A 21,114-nucleotide genomic window follows, 5' to 3' on the forward strand; every position below is an offset into this window, starting at 1 on the left:
TTCTCTATCTATAAATCAATTGGTAAATGTGTACCTGTGCGAAAAGATCTTGGCATAAACAATTAGTAATACCGTGTCCCCGACAACGGCGCCAAATTATTTGGTATGACAAACCAACAAAGAAAGGGATATATAATAAAACATATACGAATTTATTTGATTACACTAATTTTGATCTATTTGAAACCAAGCAAGTGTATATTTCCAACATCAAATCATAAAACATATACGAATTTCACAATTTCACTAACTAGATTAATAAGAACCCTAATTCCATTGATCAAGTGAAAAGATTACTAATAAAACATATAATAAAGACCAAATCAAAGATTAGTAGATGATAAACATGAAATCAAGTGCAAAATACAATCTAAACAACAAGCATATAAGAATCTAGAACCGGAAATGATAGAAAGTTAGCCACACATGGCTAAGTCAAACTACAAATTAAAAAAGTTTTGATCTTCCAATCAACTTACAAAATGAAAATTAAAGTGTTTACAAAGTGCTCAATAGTGATATGATCTCCCAAAATTGACTCCTTGAAGTCTATGGTCGAAGTCCCTTTAAAAATCCATGAAAAACTCATTTTATCGGAAGTTGCAAGTCAAAAGAAACTGTCAGACCTCGTTACCTGGCCCGTGTAACGTATGACTTGTCATTACACGGCCGTGTAATGGTCCTGATGTGCTGAAATGCATTCAAAGTGCGGCTGCATAACGTATGCCTTGCCCAAGCGCGGGCCGTGTAATGAACTACAAAATAGCCAATTTCCGATTTTTCAATTTCTTCAATTTAGCTCCGAAAATTCCGAAACGTCACCAAGAGCTTCTCTCGAACATCCTAAGCATGCTCCGATCTTCAAATCACCCTGAAACATCCACAAAAAATGGTGAAATATAGATAGATCCTTGATAATGTCCCTAAATGAAAAATGCATGAAATTTACACAAAAGAAATGCAATGCGATGATATAAATAAACACGAAATTAACATATAAAAAGTGCAATTTATGCACCTAAAAAATCTCCCCAAGCTTGAACATTTTCTTGTCCTCAAGAAAAAAAAACATGACCAACTTTGGAAAAGATGAATGCAAATACAAATGTAAATGCAAACATAGAAATAAAAAGAAAGAATTCCTCAAGTTATTTATCCCGACAACATAATCATGATTAAAGAGTTGTGAACCTATACCCCATACACATACGAATGTACTGCATTCCAAATCAGGACACTAGAAGGCATGGAAGACAAAGATTTTCCAATTACTCGGCTTAGATGCATAAAACCATAGTATAAGGCATCTCCTAGTAACTTTTACGAACAAGGGAGACACATATCAATCTATACGACGTGCTCACTGAAGCACTCAACTCGTGTATACACTCATTTCACAAGATGTGTGAACTCACTCCTATCGAAGAATCTACACTCGTTATTTAAGGTGGAGGACACTCAGGCGTCGGTAAGCCATATCCCATTCTTCTTAGTCTTCTCTCCATGGTCTTCAACAATTTGCGGTTGCATAATCTTCATATCTTCTTCCAAAACCCATGTCAACTCTTGGCAATCCATAACAGAAGATAAATCCATGACCATAACAAGAGCGCAAAAGAAATATATACAACAACATATATACAAAACAAGAAAAATGTAACACCAAGTTCCTGGTATGTATTTAAATTATAAATTTATTCATCTTTATATAGAAACTCGACGAGTTGGAGGCCCCAAACTCTTCATGTAAGGAATGGATTTGGACGCGGGTTTTGAAGTCTACTCGACGAGTTGGAAGCCTCAATTCGACGAGTAGGACTGACAGAATGAAACCCTAATTTCGGGGTTTTGCCCCCTATTTAAGCATCTTAATCCCTTCATCCCAGCTTCATTTACAACCTCCAAGTCCCAAACCCTAGATCCAGAAATCCTAATTCATTTGTGAGCTTGTGAGACACTTTTGATTGAAGTTTTGTGTGTGTTGAAGCTTGTGAAGGAAGGAGAAGCTTGGGGATTCAAGAAGAAGCTAGTAGATCTAAATACTCCATTTCTTTCTCATCATTTCCTGGTAAGCAAGTCTCAAACTTGCTTAGTAACTTCTTAGATCTTCTTATTATCATATTATTAGGGTTTTAGTCCAAGAAGCATGACCTTTGGGAAATGGACGTCCCAAGTGAGTATACTATCAGATCTGGAAGCATGGAGGGCTTTAATGGCATAACGATGCAAATTTATGGCCACTGAAGCCCCATGCAAGGTATAGGATGTTATTTTGGCCTTTTAAGCTCCAAAAGGCCATGCATGGAGAGAAAGGTGGAAGCTTTACGTGTTCATGTAGTACCTAGGGTCCAGATCTCAGTGTTCATGTAGGTGAAGTATGAAGCTCAGATCTAAAGATTTGGGTGTTAAGATGGCTTAACAGACTGAAGAGCTCGTCGAGTCCGTAGAAGAACTCGATGAGTTGGGACGAAGTGTTCTGATTCTGTTAAAGGAGGAACTCGACGAGTTGGATCGCGATTTCAGGGTTTGTGATTCATTGAAATCAACGAGTTGATGGACCAACTCGGCAAGTTGAGTCAACCCAAGATGTTGACTTTGACCTTGACTTTGACTTTGACCAAGGTTGAGCCTTGAAGGGGTTTTGAGTATGGAATGTTATCTAAGAGGTTGTTCTATATAGGGTGTGAGTAGAGCCGTTTGCGGAGCAGGGATTTTCAGCTGTTCACGACATTTAGGTGAGTTTCCTTTAGTAGGATCGAGTCTAAGGCACCAAGGTCGGCCTGTATATGTGATTTGATTAGTAGTTGAGTGTGGGTGGGGCCCGTATCTCATAAATAGCTGATATAGTACAAGTTTATATGCTTAGTTATACTTGTTGTCTGTATGATACTTGTATGTGTTTCATGATTAGCTGAGTGTGGGCGGGGCCCGTATCTCATAGTAGTTGAGTGTGGGCGGGGCTCGTATCTCATAGGAGCTGAGTGTGGGCTGGGCCCGTATCTCATAGTAGCTGAGTGTGGGTGGGGCTCGTATCTCATAGTAGCTGAGTGTGGGCGGGGCCCGTATCTCATAGTAGCCGAGTGTGGGCAGGGCCCATATCCTATAGTAGTTGAGTGTGGGTGGGGCCCGTATCTCATAGTAGCTGAGTGTGGGTGGGGCATGTATCTCATAGTTGCATGATATGTGTATGGAATGTGGTAGTTTAGGGAGACTCATTAAGCTTCGTGCTTACAGTTTTCAGTTTTGGTTTCAGGTACTTCCAGCAGCAAGGGGAAGAGCTCGGGATGATTGCAGTGCACACACCATTTGTTTATCCTGGGATGTTTATACTTTGATATATATTTGGCAGATGTTATGATATTTTGAGATACACGACTTATGATTTTTATATGATGTTTAATGAATATAGTTTTCTTAATGATCTAAAAATGGAATTTTTTGACAGTATTTTTGGGATCTTACAAGTTGGTATCAGAGCCTTGGTTTGAAGGATTCGGGCACACTCTCGGGTGTGTCTGAACTCAAACTAAGGACTTGGTATAAATTTTTTAAAAGATAAACCATTTTTTTAAAAAGGAATTTGAAAAGAGAAAAAGGGTGTGGTGCATGCAATCAGCCGAGCTCAAGTAAGTTCTCCCAAATTACCCATACAAGTTTGTTATGTTATGATTATGAGAACTGCATGCTAGATTACGGCTAAGGATCTAGGAATAATGCCTTGTATGCCTGTTATATGTGTATGAGAACTGAATGCTAGTTTAGGGCAAAGGATCTAGGAAGGATGCCTTATATGCCTGTTGTATGAGCTTATTGAACTGTATGCTAGTACTGATTAGTCGGTAATATGATGGCCTGAGTAGGATATGCTTGATTATGGATACTCAATGCTCGAATGTTGCTTGTTTTGTGCTTTTAGGAGTTCTAGCTAACCTTAACTAACTAGTAAACGAATATGTTAAGTTACATATTACGAGGAATAAATAATTTCAGAAAGTAAGGTTTAGCTCTATTTCGTAGCTCTCTTTTGAGTCTAACCGTCGTAGGGTACGGCCTCTCATTCAAAGAATTATCTGGTCTTCGTGATGTGTAATAATATTCGCGAGATAGTTAGGGAAGGGTAGCAGGGATTTCTTATGCAGCTGATGGCGTAGACTGGGTTGGAGATTACCCTAGGGCAAGCCTAGGATGAGATTAGCGCGTGAAGCAGTCATAGTAGAAGGGATTTAGTGGAGTCGAGGCACTTCGTGAGGAAAGTACGTGAGTGGTGGGAGGAGGTCGGACATGCCATTGGTTCAGGGCCGAGTTTGCACCTATGATCGAGGTGCAACAGCTTGCTAGGGAGTTCCAGGATCTTCAGCAGATGACTGAGACGGTGACGGAGATCACCGTCAGGTTCAGGGAGAGGGCTCTTCTCGTTTCACAGTAAGTGGCGGACGAGGAGATGAGAAAGGCCCGATATAATGAGATATTGAGGAGTGACATCGGACTGTTTGCGAGCCAATCCGGCTGAAAGACGCTTGAGGATATGATAGCGAGGGCTTGTGAGAGAGAGATTGATTTAGAGATGGAGAGGAAGAAGAAGCCAGAGACGGTGCCTGGCGTGGAGGGCTCGGGCAAAAAGCGTAAGGTAGATTCCCGAGGGAAGGGCCAGCAGGGCCGAGGCCACTGCGGAAAGTGTGGTAGGATGCACGAGGGCATGTGCAGGGCGGGTAGTGTGGGCTGCTTCAAGTGCAGCTGAACTGGACATGTCAGCAGGGATTACACTGCTACCACCACCACCACCACCATAATATCTGATCTGATTTGCTTCCAGTGCAATCAGAGGGGCCACAAGAGGTCCCAGTGTTCGAGTTTAGCAGCAGCAGGGAAGGTTGCGACACCCAATCGTGCTACATTGAGGATTACATACGGCTGACAAGGCCGGATAGAGCCGCCAGTGGCGAAGAGCAGAGCCTTCCAGTTGACAGCAGAGGAGGCACGTGCGGCTCCTGATATCGTTACGTGTTTGTATCTTCTCCTTATCTCTTTATTTATATTTATTGTCACTCATGTCTATGTGTTTCATTATAGGATCGTTCTTAGTGAACGATATATCTGCTCTCGTATTGTTCGACTCGGGGGCTACCCGGTATTTTTTATCGCTCGTGCTTAACAAGCAATTTGTTGGAGCTCCAGAAGAGCTAGACTGTCCGTTGGATGTAGAGATAGCAGATGATAGGACCGTTCGGGTTGCCAGAGTTCATCGGGGTTGTACACTGTACTTGTTCGATGAGCAGTTTTCAGTAGATTTGGTCCTCATTCCCCTGAGAGGGATTAAGGTTATTGTGGTTATGGATTGGTTGATTCCTAATGGAGCAGTGATCGCATGCGAGAAGCAGCTAGTGAGAGTTCGGACCCCTAGTGGGGGAGGAATAGTGATTCAGGGCGAGATGTCACAGTGTGGATCGACTATGTGTTCAGCAGCGAGGGCTAGGCGCTACCTTCAGCAGGGTTGTGCTGGTTATGTCGCCTATGTTATGGATACCCAGGATAAGGGTAAGGCGAAACTGAATGATGTACCGATCGTACAGGATTACCCGGACGTGTTCCAAGAGGATTTGCCTGGAGTGCCTCCGGAGAGGCAGGTAGAGTTCAAGATTGACCTAGTTCCTGGTGTTGCTCCGATAGCCAAGGCACCGTATCGGTTGGCTCCTACTGAGATGCAAGAGTTGTCTACACAACTACATGAGCTGTTAGACAAGGGATTTATTAGGCCGAGCAGTTCTCCATGGGGAGCCCCGATCTTGTTTGTGAAGAAGAAGGACGGGTCACATCGGATGTATATAGATTACCGGGAGCTGAATAAGGTAATGGTGAAGAACCGTTATCCACTCCTGAGGATTGATGACTTATTTGACCAGCTTCAGGGTGCATCTTGGTTCTCCGAGATTGATCTGCGATCGGGTTATCACCAGATGCAAGTCAGGGACGACGACATGCCGAATACATCCTTCCATACTATGTATGGTCACTCTGAGTTTGTGGTGATGCCCTTTGGGCTCACTAATGCTCCTGCCGCGTTTATGGTTCTCATGAACCCATATGTAGACCGATGTTGGATCGGTCTGTGATAGTCTCCATAGATGACATGTTGGTTTATTCCAAGACTCAGGAGCAGCACAGGGAGCACCTGAGGAAGGTGCTGGAGACACTGAGGAGGTTGATACTCTTCGCAAAGTTCTCCAAGTGTGAGTTCTGGTTGCGTAAGGTGCATTTTTTGGGGCACCTTGTCAACCAGAAGGGTATTATGGTCGATCCGGCCAAGATAGAACTCGTGATGCAGTGGGAGGTTCCGAGGTCTCCATCTGAGATTCGGAGTTTTCTTGGTCCAGCGAGTTATTATCGGAGATTGATCCAGAATTTCTCCAAGATTGTTGTTCCCTTGACCCGATTGACCAAGAAGTCGATGACATTTCACTAGGGGCCTGAGCAGCCGACAGCCTTCGAGACTCTCAGGCAGCGGTTATGCGAGGCACCGATCCTGATGTCGCCGTAGGGCATCGATGATTTCGTGGTTTACTATGACGCTTCGATCACGGTTATGGGTGTGGTACTGATGCAGTGGGGTCATGTGATCGCTTACGCTTCAAGCCAGCTGAAGCCTCATGAGGCGAACTACCCGACGCAGGATCTGGAGTTGGGGGCTATAGTATTCGCCCTCAAGATTTGGCGACACTACCTCTATGGGGTTCGTTGTACCATTTACACGGACCACAAGAGTTTGAGGTGCCTCATGGATCAGCCGAATCTGAACATGAGGCAGCGTCAGTGGTTAAATGTGGTAAAGGATTATGACTGTGAGATCCTTTATCACCCAGGGAAGGCCAATGTGGTGGTTGATGCTTTTAGACGGAAGGCGGTGGCGGCTCCAATTCAGGATATATGTGTGAGGATGACAGTGATTACTCCGTTGCTGGAATGGATTCGGGAGGCGTAGGTAGAGGGTATGAAGGAAGAGCGTTGTTAGTATGAGCGGATCGTAGGCCGGGTGGCCTCATTTGATTATGACAGTCGTGGGTTGTTGACCCTGCATAGGAGGGTCTGGGTTCCTTACTATGGTGGGGTACGCTAGGTTCTGATGGGTGAGGTGATGGGTTTTTGAGCATTCTAACACTTCCTAAGTGTACATGCAACCCTAATAACCTTGAATCTATGTTTTCTCTATATACATGCAAATTTCTTTTTCAAGGTTATTTCCTAACTAGCATGGCATGGGGATTACATAAAACATAAAACTAGTAGAAATACATACCTTGTTGTTGCTTAGATTCCTTCAAGACTTTGTGAGCCTAGCACCCCAAATGTTGTGCCTCAAATGCTTCACACAACACCACAAGACTTGGAATAACTTGAGAGAATACTTCTAGCACTCAAAATCGGTTATGCCCTCTCTAGTAACACTAGGTCATCATTTTGCTAGCCATAGGGTTTCTTTTATAGTGTTGTCACAATTAGGGTTTACACATGAATGCCCTTAATTGTCATGACTCTTGATTTCTCATGACCCATGGGTTTGTAACTCCCATGGACTATCCATGGAGCTCCATATGGTTATAACCAAACCCATAAACCATGGATCATTAATCCACCATAAAAGAATTGATGATTGTCATAATCAACCCTATATATTTAATTAGTCTCACTTTGATCACCAAATTAATACTAGATTAATACTTGATCAATACTAATTAAATAACACTATTATTAATATATTAGAACTTATAATATATTAATAATCATAAGTGCCTTATTCTCTCATTTAGTCTATCCAAGTATTGCAATGCCATGCAACCCAAATGGACCATGCCGGGTCGGGTCAAGTACATACCAAATAAAGTTATGGACTTAGACACTATATCCAACAGTCTCCCACTTGGATAAGTCTAATAACTATATTTGCAAATATGACTTCAAAATCCGACTAGCAATCGTAGCTCTTTCAAAGTCTCTCGGAACTGAGATGATGATGATACGCCATTTAAGATAAGTGATCATATAATCCTCTGTTCTCTTAATATCAGCCGGACAAACACATGGAACATGGTCTTACTTATTGTCCAGCATTTGTTTCTCGATCTCTGATTTGTTTCGACATAGAACTAAATTGAACACATCAATTAGGTTCTGACCGGGCCCGGTACATAGGTCAAAACCAAATCATCGAGGGGCCCAGATATTGCTTCTATTTCTAGAAGGAACAGATAAACTTCGACTGATATGCTTGTACTAACTACTTGTTGAATTATTCACAAAGGCACGTTTTATGACATCGAGTTACCAATGCGTTTTCGTGCAATCAATGAATAACCAACTCATAGTCAACAACTCATATCTCTAGGTTTGAAGATTTATATGATATTACCGTCTCACGATCACTCGAGATAAATTCCATGAAGTGATGCAAGTGAGCGTGGGTTGGATCCAATACTCAACCCTTATGAGTACTCATGAATGTTGTAGCAACCATTGCATTGTCCAAAGCACTTTTAGACAAATCATACAAGCCAAATTCATGACAGTCTTAAATCAATACTTACTTCCAAAGTTTGACTGACTGTGGATGGTTTGAATAATAACATAATTATTCTGGAAGTAAAAACATGCAAAATTGAAACATAGTAAACAATCAACACAAGATAGTAACACCTTACTCATAAATAAATAACAACTTTTATTTATCATCAAATGTCAATTACATTTTACAAGTTTCAGGAATCTAATTATTGAAACTAATATCATCCTTCAGCCCAATGCGCCTCGCATGCTGTAGATGCTTAACCCTGTTCAGTCCCTTCGTGAGGGGATCTTCCAGGTTCTCATCTGATGATACCCTCTTAGCTACGAGGAGTCCTTCTTCTATTCGATGTCTGATGAAATGGTATTTTCTATCAATGTGCCTAGATCTCCCGTGATCTCTTGGTTCCTTAGCCAAAGCAACCGCACTTTCGCTGTGACAGAAAAGTTCCATTGGCTCTTTTATAGCTGGTACAACTCTAAGGTCTCCAATGAAGTTCTTTAGCCATATCGCCTCCTTAGCTGCTTCACTTGCTGCTATGTACTCTGATTCACAAGTAGAGTCAGCTACTGTCTCCTGCTTGGAACTTTTCCAAGTAATTGCCCCTCCATTTAGGATAAAGACCCAGCCTGACTGAGAGCGGAAATTATCCCTATCAGTCTGGAAGCTAGCATCGCTATATCCTACCACTCTCAAGTCATCACTGCCTCCGAGGGTAAGAACCCAATCCTTAGTCCTCCGCAGATACTTGAGAATGTTCTTTACCGCTGTCCAGTGTGCCTTGCCAGGGTTCCCTTGATATCTACTGACCATGCTCAAATCAAAGGCCACATCAGGGCGAGTACAAGTCATAGCATACATGATCGAGCCCACAGTGGAAGCATATGGTATATGACTCATTTCAGCTATCTCAGCCTCTGTACTCGGACTCTGAGTCTTACTCAGCTTGGCATTACTCTGGATTGGTAATTCTCTTTTCTTGGAATCTTGCATACTGAACCTCTTCAGTACCTTATCCACATAAGTACTCTGACTAAGTCCAATTAGTCTCTTACTCCTATCTCTCAATATCCTTATCCCTAGGATATAGGCAGCTTCTCCAAGGTCCTTCATAGCGAAACACTTCCCAAGCCAGGACTTAACCTCCTGCAAGGTTGGGACGTCGTTTCCTATGAGAAGTATGTCATCCACATACAACACCAAGAAGCTAACTATGCTCCCACTAGCCCTGACATACACACAAGACTCATCCTTACTCCTAGAAAAGCCAAACTCTTTGACTTTCTCATCAAAGCAAAGATTCCATCTGCGAGATGCTTGTTTCAATCCATAAATGGATTTATCAAGCTTACACAGTCTATTAGGGTATCTTGTATCGACAAAACCCTCTGGTTGAGCCATGTAAACATCCTCAGCCAACTTTCCATTAAGGAAAGCGGTTTTGACATCCATTTGCCATATTTCATAATCATGAAATGTAGCTATGGCTAACAATACTCTAATAGACTTAATCTTAGCTACTGGTGAGAAGGTCTCATCATAGTCAACTCTCGGAGTTTGAGTAAAGCCCTTCGCAACCAGTCGCGCTTTGTAAGTATGTACCTTTCCATCCATGTCGGTCTTCTTCTTGAAGATCCATTTGCACCCAACTGTCTTACGACCTGGTACATTGTCAACCAAGTTCGAAACTTGATTGTCATACATGGACTGAATCTCGCTGTCCATAGCCTCCTTCCATTTAGCAGACTCAGGGCCTGCCATGGCTTCCCTGTAATTATTAGGTTCATCCAAATCTATTAGTGTACTATCACTAATAAATGTATCACCTTCAGTGGTGATGTGATAACCATAATAAAAATCAGGTGTGTTCCTCACCCTAGTGGAACGTCTTGGAGGTACAGACTCATCTATCGGATCAACAAGAGTTTCCTCCTGAGGTTGGTCGATAGCATTTGAGGTTCCTTCACCACTTGACTCTTGAAGCTCTTCAAGGTCAATTTGCCTCCCACTGTCCCCTTGGCTTATGAGTTCTCTCTCACGAAAGACTCCTCTTCTTGCTACAAAGACCACATTATCACTGGGTCTGTAGAAGAGGTAACCAAAGGATCTCTGTGGGTAGTCGATGAAAATACACCTCTCACTTCGAGGTTCAAGCTTATCATGAGTCTCACGCCTCACGAAAGCTTCACAACCCCAAATTTTGATGTGGTCCAAATTGGGAACTTTCCCAGTCCACATCTCGTGAGGTGTTTTGGCAACCTTTTTAGTAGGGACTATATTAAGGATATGGGCGGCAGTCTCAAAGGCATACCCCCAGAAAGAGATTGGTAACGAAGCTCGACTCATCATGGAACGAACCATATCCAACAAGGTTCGATTGCGCCTCTCAGCTACACCATTCAACTGTGGTGTTCTGGGAGGTGTCAATTGTGAGACAATCCCACATTCCTTAAGATAGTCAAGGAACTCAATGCTAAGATACTCTCCTCCCCGATCGGATCGGAGCATCTTGATGTTCCTGCCTAATTGATTCTCCACTTCCTGCTTAAACTCTTTGAACTTTTCAAAGGTTTCTGACTTATGCTTGATTAAGTAAATATATCCATATCTACTGTAATCATCAGTAAAAGTCACATAATAGCGATTAGCATCCCTTGTAGCAACTCTGAAGGGCCCACACACATCCGTGTTTACAAGGTCCAACAAACCTTCACCCCTATCACAAGTACCTGTGAAGGGTGACTTTGTCATTTTTTCAAGTAAACAAGACTCGCAACTATCATCTGACTTGAGGTCAAATGATTCCAAGACTCCAGCCTTTTGGAGTTGGCCTATGCGCTTCTTGTTAACATGTCCAAGACGACAATGCCACAAGGATACTTTATCCAAGCTATCTGAAGAATCAATATACAACGCATTATTTCCTAGATTGTCTACAACATTCACGGCTTCATATACACCATCACAAGGTAATGCTTTAAAGTAAAATACATCATTGTAATAAACATTAATAGCACCATTTTTATTATCAAATGAAAATGAAAAACCTTGTTTGTACAAGCCATGAAAAGAAATAATATTTCTCGCCATTTCGGGCGAGTAACAACACTTATTCAAATCTAACATTAACCCATTATTAAGCAATAAAGAAAAAACTCCTATCTTGGTAACAGGTGATACTTTCCTGTTGCCCATGACTAAGTTTATCTTCCCGTGCTCCACTTGCTGACTTCTTCTTAGTGCCTGGAAATCAGTACAAATGTGAATACCACACCCTGTATCAAGCACCCAAGAATTAGCATTAGATGAGTTGTTAGACAATATTGTGTAAATACCTGCATGGGTGGGTTTGACCTTCCCATCCTTTACATCTTGCAGATATTTAGGGCAGCTTCGCTTGAAGTGTCCCTTATCCTGGCAATAGAAGCACTGTGCTTCCTTTGGGTTTGAAGAAGGAGTAATGGGACCTTTCTTTGTCCCACTTGAAGAGGAACCATCAAGAGTCTTACCCTTGGTACCCTTCGAAGGGCTTTTCCTCTTCTTACCCTTTCCCTGCCCAATAGCCAGAACAGGGGCTGTTGAAGGAGTAGAAGTAGCAACCGCTTTACCCTTAAGGCCATTTTCAGCTTTCCTTAAGAGTCCTTGAAGTTTGCTAAGTGTGACTTCCTCTTTGTTCATATGATAAGTCATACGAAACTGATCATAACTTTGGATGTAAGGAATGGAGAATGATGTCAATCGCCATTTCCTCAGGAAAGTCAACATTTAGCTTCAGCAACCGGTCAACGAACCTTTGCATCTTCTGCAAGTGACCGGTGATGGGTTCACCATCCTTCATCCTTGCGGTTATCATGGAGGAGATGATTTCATACCTCTCCTGACGCGCGCTCTGATGGTACCTTTCCATCAGATCCAGGTGCATCTCATAGGGGTAGAAATCTTCATAGGATTTTTGAAGTTCAGGAGTCATGGTGGCCATCATGATGCATGCTACTTTAGTAGCATCCTTTTCATGTGCAACAAACTCCGCAAACTCTTCAGGAGTAGCAGTGGGTTCACTCACAACCTTAAGCTCCCTATCGAGGACATATTCTTTGTCCTCATAGCGGGTAATCATTCTGATGTTTCTGATCCACTCATTGAAATTGGATCCATCAAAGATGACCTTACCATACAAGTTTATAAGGGAAAAGGAGCCTGCTGGGTTTGAGCCAGAAGCATTGTTGGAAGACATCTGAAAGGAAAGAAAGACAAGTTTCATTAGATTAGGAATCCTTAATAATTCACCCAAATGAAATATTAAGGCTAGGATCCAACAAACTATTTATAGTTGGAAGAGGGATGCCGTAATCCATACTATAAAATATTTGAAGGTAGGTAAATGACGATTTACCAATTTCCACCAAAAGAACGAAATATTTTATTATTAGGTTTTATTGGTTTTTGAAACTCCTAGATCTTTTGAGATACATTGAACTTTTCAATGGCATGTTTGAATCTCGATTGTGCCCTCTCAAGTTTGTGACTGTGATGCCGAGGATCACAAACAAGGTGTGAATAACTATACAAATTGACTTGGTACCCTCAACAATATTACCTAATCGATGTGCCGGTTAACCACACACGCTCCACCGATCTATAATAAGGTCAAGTTACCCTTTGCCACTCTTACTAGTCCATGTTAGTGTGCCGGTTAACCACACGCGCTCCATTAACGACTTGGTAAGGTACAAAGTGTAATTTTATGGGCTAGCACCAATTTCACATTTTCCTAAAGTAACTAAGATTGGGAATTTATAATGTATAGTTACTTTATAATTCATTATACTTTTAACGAGTATTTAAAGTCGTATCCTACCCGTTCGGCTAACGACCCTCCACCGATCAAGGAAGCGGTGGGTGAGAGTGGACACCCATTAACTCACCATTTTATAGGCAACAACCTTATACCCCCCTTATAGACCGGCTTCGTGAATGAGGCCTACTAACGGTAAGAATGACATATTCTTATACATATCTATATAATAAAATTATAATAATAGTATAAGTGTTGATTTTTAAACTTTTTAAAAATCTAAGGTTTAATTTGGAATTAAAGTATTAAAGTGTAAGACTTTTCAAATTCCAAAACTTGAGGGCAAGATTTGAAACTATTCCAAGTCTCTTCAATTTGTAACATATGAGTTTTAATGGTTCATAAAATGAAGACTCTTCATTTTATGAAACTTCTTTAGTTCTTAAATCACAATTTAAAGAAGTGACTTTTGGTTATCCATAACTTGAGGACAAGTCATGGACACCATCATAGCCATTAAGATCATGAATTAAACATACATGGAGGTTACATATAATTCCTATGATCTTCTAAAAACTCATAAGAACACAAATTCATGTCAAGCAATTTCAAGAAATCATATAACTATATACAATACTTGAAAATTGATAAAAGTCATGCAAAAATGGGTTAACATAATCATTATCATTTTGAAAAACAGATTTTACAAGTCCAAAACAGATTGGGATAATGACCTTAATCCATTTCCAGCAACAAAACTCGGAAAAACTGCCCAGCACGCTCCTACTCGCCGAGTGCATTATTCTACTCGGCGAGTAGAATGAATTTGTTCATGGACTCGGCGAGTCCTCCCCATGGACTCGGCGAGTCCAGTCGTCAGAGTGCAGAATTTTCGATTTTTTAAGCAGTTTTGCATCAAGTATACAGAAAACAATCCTAGGCTCTGATACCACTGATGGGTTTTTGAGCATTCTAACACTTCCTAAGTGTACATGCAACCCTAATAACCTTGAATCTATGTTTTCTCTATATACATGCAAATTTCTTTTTCAAGGTTATTTCCTAACTAGCATGGCATGGGGATTACATAAAACATAAAACTAGTAGAAATACATACCTTGTTGTTGCTTGGATTCCTTCAAGACTTTATGAGCCTAGCACCCCAAATGTTGTGCCTCAAATGCTTCACACAACACCACAAGACTTGGAATAACTTGAGAGAATACTTCTAGCACTCAAAATCGGTTATGCCCTCTCTAGTAACACTAGGTCATCATTTTGCTAGCCATAGGGTTTCTTTTATAGTGTTGTCACAATTAGGGTTTACACATGAATGCCCTTAATTGTCATCACTCTTGATTTCTCATGACCCATGGGTTTGTAACTCCCATGGACTATCCATGGAGCTCCATATGGTTATAACTAAACCCATAAACCATGGATCATTAATCCACCATAAAAGAATTGATGATTGTCATAATCAACCCTATATATTTAATTAGTCTCACTTTGATCACCAAATTAATACTAGATTAATACTTGATCAATACTAATTAAATAACACTATTATTAATATATTAGAACTTATAATATATTAATAATCATAAGTGCCTTATTCTCTCATTTAGTCTATCTAAGTATTGCAATGCCATGCAACCCAAATGGACCATGCCGAGTCGGGTCAAGTACATACCAAATAAAGTTATGGACTTAGACACTATATCCAACATGAGGCTCAAAAGTCGAGGTTCTCCATCCATCCCAGGGCGACGAAGATGGATCGGGATCTTCGCCCTGATTATTGGTGGCCCTGCATGAAGCGGGACATCGCATGGTATGTGAAGAGGTGCTTGACTTTTAGGAAAGTCAAGGTTGCACATCAGCGACTTCACAGCAAGAAGCAACCGTTGGAGATTCCCGTGTGGAAATGGGAAGATATCACTATAGATTTCATCACGAACCTTACCAGGACCGCACGAAGAGTGGATTCGATTTGGTCATCATGGATCTGTTGACCAAGAGTGCTCATTTCATCCCGATCCAGGAGAGTATATCGGCTGAGAAGCTAGCCGAGATCTATGTACGTGAGGTAGTGGCACGTCATGGGGTGCCAGTTTTGGTTGTGTCAGACCGGGATGTTCGTTTCACTTCTAGATTTTGGAAGTGGTTTCATGATGAGAAGGGTACTCGTCTTCACTTTAGTACCGTTTTCCACCCTCAGATTGACGGGCAGACTGAGAGGATGATTCACACTCTTGAGGACATGATGCGTGCGTGTGTATTGGATTTTTGAGGCAGTTGGGATACGTATCTTCCGTTAGCAGAATTTTCGTATAACAACAGCTACCATGCTAATCTATTGGGGCGAGGTCGGTCAGAGAGTCATGGGGACTACCAAAGAGGTACTCAAGACCACTGAGAAGATTCAGCAGGTCCGGAGCAGGCTTCAGACTGCTCAGAGTTGGTAGAAAAGCTATGCCGACAAACGACGGTCTGAATTAGAGTTTCAGGTGGGCGACATGGTTCTCCTAAAGGTGTCACCATGGAAAGGTGTAATCAGGTTCAGGAAGCGGGGCATGTTGGGCCCCAGGTGTAACATCCCAAAAATACAGTCTGAAAATTTCGTTTTAAATCAGTAATAAAACCATAGTCATCATACGTCATGGAAAAATCACAACAATGTATCTCAGAATAATATAGCAACTGGCATGTATATCAGAGTATAAACATCCCAGGCTGAACAAATGGTGTGTGCACTGCAATGTTCCCGAGCTCCTCATTTGAAAACTGAGTACCTAAAACCAAAACTGAAAACTGTAAACACGAAGCTTAGTGAGTCTCCCCAACTACCACATAGCATACAATAACATATAAAGCACATAATGGGTCTTGCCCACTGCATCGGACCGAAGTCCGGAACTAACTAGGGCCTTGCCCACTGCATCGGACCGAAGTCCGGAACTAACTAGGGCCTTGCCCACTGCATCAGACCGAAGTACGGAACTAACTAGGGCCTTGCCCACTGCACCGGACCGAAGTCTGTAACTAACTAGGGCCTTGCCCACTGCATCAGACCGAAGTCCGGAACTAACTAGGGCCTTGCCTACTGCATCAGACCGGAGTCCGGAACTACCTAGGGCCTTGCCCACTGCATCGGACCGAAGTCCGGAACTAGCTAGGGCCTTGCCCACTGCATCGGACCGAAGTCCGGAACTGCATCGGACCGAAGTCCAGAACTGACTAAACATAGCATAACATAGCATATATTATGAACACATATACTTCATACTTCATCGGACCATAGTCCGGAACACATAACACATGCCATGCCTGTATCACAAAGACACCAAGCATACTGAACTACTGCATCGGACCATAGTCCGGAACTACAACTAACTAAACGGGCCGGCATTATAGCCGTAGACCCGTTCCTATTGGAAGGGAACTCACCTCGCACTGCTGAACTCTGCTGACACTCCTCTGGCTGCTGATTGGAAATTCCCGAACTGCTGACCCTTCGGCTTCCCGAACTACCAATACCAAACATCACTTAGTACCGTACGAAAAATCCTTCTTAGGTTAAAATGACCATTCTACCCCTAGTCCAACCTGGTCCATATCTAAAGCCCAAACTAAGGCCCAATACTAAGTAAGCTTCCTAAGCCCACTAGTGGCCCATTAATGGCCCAATTTGCTACATTGGGCCCAATCCCTTTATTGGGTCTTACCCTAAGCCCAACACATATACTTGGCCCATAACCAATGACTCCTGATGGCCCACTAAGGCCCAAAGACCTATAGTCCAAAGCAAAGCCCACACCGAGGCCCAAATGCTCGAAACCCAAATTGGCAGCGTTACGCGGGGCGTACTCCAATGTACGCTTAGCGTACAGGCTTGACAACGAGTACGTTAGGCATACCTGCACGTACGCATAGCGTAGTACCCTGTTAAGCCATCTTTCCATTAAGTGCTTAATACTCCGATTCAGAGGCTACAAACTCAGATCCATGTCTTATTTCTTGTCTTAAACCATAAAGTTGCTTACTTTATGGCTTCCATGACTCACATAAGCTCCAGCTCCAAAAACCATAATCTATTTCCATGGAGAAACATCTTCACTCATACATGAACTCATTTGGACCAGCAAGATATCAACTTTCTGTTCTAGGGAGTCATTTAGCACCAAGGGAGGCAACCCTTGGTCTAGAAATCGGATTTAAGCCATAAATCTTTCACCTTTGGACCAAAAACTAAACCATACTAGATCTAAGCACCCATAAGTAAAGTTGTGAGCTTTATACCTTCAAAGTGTTCCAGAAGATGATGCTATCTCAGATCTATAAGCTCTGGCCTCCAAGGTTCTTCCTTGCCACTCTTCTTCTTTTCTCTTCCAAGCTTTAAACCACCAAACTAAGCTTCCCAAGGTCATGATCTCACAAAATGAAGGGCTGGGACATTCTACGGTTTCTCTGAAGTTGGGGACGCTGATAAGGGGGCTAGGGTTGGAGCCATTATGTTCCTTATATATTGGCACACCCTAAAAATAGGGTTTTAAGACTCTGAGCGTACGCTGGGCGTACCTCTCGTACGCTGGGCGTACGACTCCCCGCACCCGCGATCACTTGCTCCATTATGTTGGGCGTAACCCATCTTACGCTGGGCGTACCCATGCGCGTTCCAAATTGCATGCATGGCCTTCCATGCGAACTTTTCTCCATAAGGGCCATTATTGCCAAAATCTTCAAAGTGTCATAACTCTTTCGTTCTAGATCCGTTTCCGATGAACTTTATATCTACGGAAAGATGGCAAGAAGCCTTATGCTTCTAAAAACACAGCCCGACCCAAAACCTTCTCGAATAAAACTCAAAACCCATAAATGACCAAAACACCCCTACCCTTGACTTCTTGTTCCATAAATGAATGCTTTTCCAAACAGGGTGTTACAATTCTCCCCCACTTAAACTAGACTTCGTCCTCGAAGTCTGCTATGGCCAACTATTCTGCAATCTACTCACAGCCTTCCTGTCCGATACTCGCTTCACTTGCTCAGCCAAATCCTCAGAGGACTGCCTCCAATGGCCTTCTGCCCGGTCATTCCGGCTAAAACTAGTCCTTGTAGATAATAACCTCGGGTGCACTCTAATCCCGCCAATCCTGAGAACACAACTTACTCAACCGGCAATCCTTCCGGTACTCCCTGTGTACTTATGCTGAACATCCTAGGGATTCACCCCTCTTTTCCTTGTGCGTTTTCTGGCCTTCCCAAGGCAACGTTCCATAATCAACCAGCCACTCCCAGTGTTGGTCACTACTGCCGGTACTCACTGAACACTTCTTACCACTATAACTTAATGTTAAGCACCCATCCCAGTGAATGGATCAGATAATCCTTCGAGTTAAAGATTTATCCCTGCAACGGTTAGACTCATACGAGAGCTGCGCAACATGGTCATATCCTTCCCTCTGAGATTATTCAACCCTGCTGCGAGAGGCGTAGCACTTCTCGGTCACTGGCTGCCTCATACCCTACTTCTCTTATCATTACCATCATTAACTGAAAATTTTGCTGTCCCTTATCCGCCTTCCGGATTAACTGAGACCACCCTGGTCCCAACTAATCTGTCAATATCTGGTTTACCGGACTCCCACCGGTTACTACACCCAACACAATCTCTTAGTCGCTCCCAATGACTTCCGAAGAAACTTCGGCTATCTAAACTGCTCTATCTACTCTGCCACTCTGGCGCTATATTTCATGGGATCCTCGATCCCCTATCTTGACTCTAAGGTCCTTACCAGGTCCCACCTGCACTGCTATAATCCGACGGGCCTCGCAACAAGATCACATGTACTCTATCTAAAATTCGTTGTCTCTAGATGATCTGAATCCCTAACAGACCACTCATACTGAATCATTATAGATGAACCCCGAAATGGGTGACATAGCATTACTCAACAATCTGTTACACTTACCATACATGAGATCCTCAAATACCATTACTGTTGGAGGCCTAAAACTGTCTGAAACACTGATCCGCCTGAAACACTGAACTGCCTGAAACACTGAACACTGAATTTCCTGAAATACTGAACTGCCTGAAACACTGAACACTGAACTGCCTGAAATACTGAACTGCCTGAAACACTGAACACTGAACTGCCTGAAGTAGCATGTTGTTACAGGGCCGCTTTCCAAAATCGATCGAGGCCTTCCCGGTCTCAATTCATCCGTCCGACATCTAAAATACTGGGTTCTAGCCCGTCTGCGGCGTCAAAAGACTCCCACTTAGTCGCCTCACACAACTTCCGAATGAAATCCTTCTCTAGAACTAGTTGCCACTAGTTACCATGCCACTGAGGCTCTTATAACTTTCTGCTCTAACTGATCGAGTCCATACGTCGAATCCTGACGTCACCAAACCCAAGGCGAAAAGTGATTGCTACATGATCATTGGTAGCCTTATGTCATGAGGACCTTAAGCAGTCCACTGCTTCCTTGCTCTCTTAGCTGTAGCGGCGATTCTACAGTCTCCTCACTGGCTTTATCAGATCTAATCCGTCTGGGTAATTCTGGAATCCAATTCGTGGATTTCCATATCTTCGCTGTTACACCCGAAATGGTGGGCACTACTGTCCTCTCCGCGTCCTAACAACGCACTCATGCTATCTACCAACCTAGTGAATGCTATGGCTACACCCGCAGACTTACAACACTCTATCACTATCTGGATGCTAGTGAATGTTACGGCTACACCCGCATACTTACAAAACTCAAACACTATCTGGCTGCTAGTGAATACTACGGCTACACCCGTAGACTTACAACACTCTAACACTATTTGGCTGCTAGTGAATGCTACGACTACACCCGCAGACTTACAACACTGTAACACTATCTCATTCGTTGATTCTTAATCCGAACACAACTGACGTCGAGCATACACGCGACCTAACATCCAAAACTGAACCCATGTCATGACTGGGATCCCCAGACTCATTCACTAAGGCTTGCTAGCAAACATCACGGGAACGCAATCTCCTTATTGGCAAGTTTTTCCGAACTTCCATCTCACACTATCCTCAATCATACAGCCGCTTGAGCTGTCTTCCTTCCAACCAAAGATGCGAAACTTATCCCAATTTCAAAACTGCTCCTACTTCTGAATCCTTGGATGATCCTCCCCCACTCTGATTCAACTAACGTCTTACAGCACACAATACTGGAAGGATTCTCAATCCTTCTTACTATTCTATGCCCAATCTGCTAAAACCACGCTTACCATTGCTAGTGTTTCAATACTAGCCAGTCCAAAAGATTACACCGCCTCCAACAACCCAAATAAATCTCCGGTAATAATCCGCTAAACCCAGGAAGCTCCGAATCTCAATTGGAGACCTCGGAATCTCCCTTTGCGTCACGGCCTCTATCTTGTCCAGAACGACTAGGATACCCTTCTGATTAACAAGGTGCCCAAGAAATTACACCTCGCGCAACCAGAGCTCACATTTGGAGTACCTTGCAAAAGGTCTCTCCCTCCTCAAAGTCTCTAGCACTTCCCTCAGGTGCTTCTCGTGCTGCTCCTCGGCCATGGAATAAACCAAGTTGACACTATACTCTCCCAATCCCGCAATTTGGGAAATGATCTTTCGCTATCCGTTAATAATTCTCGGTATGCAATTGGCATATGCCATTTCTTGGAAGTATAATTCAAACACAAACCAAGGATAACCCATAGTCACACTTACTCAAACCCTTGGAATGA

The sequence above is a fragment of the Lactuca virosa genome, chromosome 3 (assembly GCF_052849685.1).
Source record: "Lactuca virosa cultivar CGN04683 chromosome 3, Lactuca_virosa_CGN04683_v6, whole genome shotgun sequence".
NCBI classification, from domain to species: domain Eukaryota; kingdom Viridiplantae; phylum Streptophyta; class Magnoliopsida; order Asterales; family Asteraceae; genus Lactuca; species Lactuca virosa.